The sequence below is a fragment of the Apis dorsata genome, unplaced genomic scaffold, assembly GCF_000469605.1.
Source record: "Apis dorsata unplaced genomic scaffold, Apis dorsata 1.3 scaffold_270, whole genome shotgun sequence".
Classification (NCBI taxonomy): domain Eukaryota; kingdom Metazoa; phylum Arthropoda; class Insecta; order Hymenoptera; family Apidae; genus Apis; species Apis dorsata.
Genome location: NW_006263548.1, coordinates 18,231 through 21,147, shown reverse-complemented (window position 1 = coordinate 21,147; position 2,917 = coordinate 18,231). Strand labels below are relative to the sequence as shown.

The 2,917-nt window shown below is 36.9% G+C and overlaps 1 protein-coding gene across 1 annotated transcript in view; it reads right to left on the bottom strand.

The window, feature by feature from the left end:
- The window catches only part of LOC102681946 (RNA-binding protein 38-like), a 22,591-nt gene that overhangs the window by 8,624 nt on the left and 11,050 nt on the right, over positions 1–2,917 (bottom strand).

The following is a 2,917-nucleotide window of genomic DNA, read 5'->3' as shown; positions in this document are numbered from 1 at the left end:
CTTTCAAAGGCAGTAAGACAAAATATAATATTTTTCATTGTTAAAATCGTCTGAATGAATGAAGAAAGACCTCTTCGAATTTTCGATTTCATGTATATCTCTCGTTAAAGTTGGTAGCGAAAGAAGAAAAAGAATATCCTGAAATTCGCATGTGAATTTAAAAAAGAGGAGTGAGAGAGAGACCTCTTCGAATTTTCGATTTCATATATCGTCTCTCATCAAAGTTAATAGCGAAAGAAGAAAAAGAAGGGGGGAGAAGTTTGGAGTAAAAGAAGTATCCTGAAATTCGCGAAATGTGAGTTTAAAAAAGCGGAGTGAGAGGGAGAAAGAAGAAAGGAAAGGGGGGGGGAGGCTCTGCATTGTCCTTTCGTGACTAAGTGCGTCTAAGTGACCACCCTCGATTTCCGACGCAAAGTGGCCGCATACACGGCGATTAGGATCTCCTCGCTGCGCCAAGTGACGCGTGGACGAACTTGCTTGATAACCTCCCTTCTCTAATTCCCTCGCGCGTCGCTGCCGCTTCTTGCGTACGATAGGACGCTCGAGGGAACACGGAGGAATCTTCGATGCCTGTTTCGACACGGGGAGAAGATTGAGATATTGAAAATTCGTTGTGGTATATACGAAGTTAGAAGGGAAATTTTTCAACAGAGGTTGAAATATAAGATTGAATATTAATAAATGGGAAGAGGTTTGATTTTATTTTCACTTTAATCTATGTAATTCGTGGAAGAATCGCATCGATGAAAATTTGGAAAATTTTTGGAATTATTTGTTTCCATGCTTTTCTATGTTTCGATTTAATCATAAGCATAATTCAAAGAAGAAAATGAAAATTGCTATGATTTATATTCGTTGGAGGGTTGCAATGTGGAAATTTTTTGAAAAATTATAATTCGAAGAAGAAATTGAAAATTGTTATAATTTATATTCATTGGAGTTTTTCAAATTTTTTGAAAAACCATTATAATTCAAAGAAGAAATTGAAAATTAGTATTTATATTTTTTAGAGGGTTGCAATATGTAAAATTTTTGAAATATCATCGTGATTCGAAGAAGAAATTGAAAATTGTCATGATTCATATTTGTTGGAGAATTGTAACGTGAAAAATATTTGAAAAACCACAGTGATTCGAAGAAGAAATTGAAAATTGCCATGATTCATATTCGTTGGAGGGTTGCAACGTGGAAAATTTTTGAAGTCATCTGTTTCCATGCTTTTCTATGTTTCGATTTAATCGGCATAATTCGAAGAAGAAAATGAAAATTGCTATGATTTATATTCGTTGGGGGGTTGCAAATTTTTTGAAAAACCATTATAATTGCTATGATTTATATTTTTTAGAGGATTGCAACGTGGAAAATTTTTTGAAGAATCATTATAATTCGAAGAAGAAATTGAAAATTGCCATAATTTATATTCTTTAGAGGGTTGCAACATTGTGAAAAATTTCTGAAATACCATCATGATTCGAAAAAGAAATTGAAAATTGCCATAATTGATATTCTTTGGAGGATTGCAACATGGAAAACCACCGCAATTCGAAGAAGAAATCAAAAATTGCCATGATTCATATTCGTCGGATGCTTGGAAAATTTCTGAAAAACCACTGTGATTCGAACAAAAAGAATTGAAAATTTCCATGATTCATATTCGTCGGATGCTTGGAAAATTTCTGAAAAACCACTGTGATTCGAACAAAAAGAATTGAAAATTTCCATGATTCATATTCGTCGAAGGGTTGCAACGTGGAAAACGTAATTCGAAGAAATCAAAAATTGCCATGATTCATATTCGTCGGATGCTTGGAAAATTTCTGAAAAACCACTGTGATTCGAACAAAAAGAATTGAAAATTTCCATGATTCATATTCGTCGGATGCTTGGAAAATTTCTGAAAAACCACTGTGATTCTAACAAAAAGAATTGAAAATTTTCATGATTCATATTCGTCGAAGGGTTGCAACGTGGAAAACGTAATTCGATGAAGAAATCAAAAATTGCCATAATTTATATTCTTTGGAGGGTCATATTCGTTGAAAAATTTCTGAAAACCCACAATCCACTTTCTCTCTCGTAACTCTCGAGTAAAGAAAAATTAAAATAGCAGGTCGAAGATTATTAACAATTTATATCCCTTCGACCTCGAAACAGCGTTTCCACGTTTCCCTTTTCTCTTAACTCCAATTCTCAATTCTGTGGAAAGTGGCGCGACGAACGCGAAGAAAGAAAACGGGTTTTGCAAAGAACCACCCTCGAGAACCCACCATTGGCCTGTTCCGCTTCCCAAGGATTGGCAGATCATCCCATTGGATTATCCACGGCGCCGGCGCTCGCAACGTTTCGCACACTGCGCATTCACTGTCCGCTCACGTATTGCCCGACGCACGCGTATATCATCCACGTTCGAACGTTCACACGCGCACACTTACGAAAACTGGCCGATTAAACGGCTGTTTTTCCCTCGACACACACACACACACACACACTTCGTTTCGACCGTTTCTCATCGACACGACGCGCGAACACGAATAAAACCGCGTAAAAAGAAAGAGAAAATTACGACGCGACCACCTGGCACACGTGTCCCACCACGTTTTTTCACGCGCGTTTGTGGATTAGGACTCGCGATGACACGTTGCTCGATTGGTCCTTTCTCAATTTCTTTTTTCCTTCTTTTTTACGATTATTCTGGAAGAGGAGAATCAGTTTGGATGACGCAAGAGCGTGACAATTTATTCACAACGGTTTTTGTTTTATATATAATAGACGGTTGAAAAAAAAAAAAAAAGAAACAAGGCAACAGCGGAAATAGAAATTTATCTTTTGGAAGACACGTTACTATCTATCGAGGATATTATTCATAGCCCGGTTTCTCGAAGATATCGGGGTAATAAACCGCGTTTCGTCGAGGAAT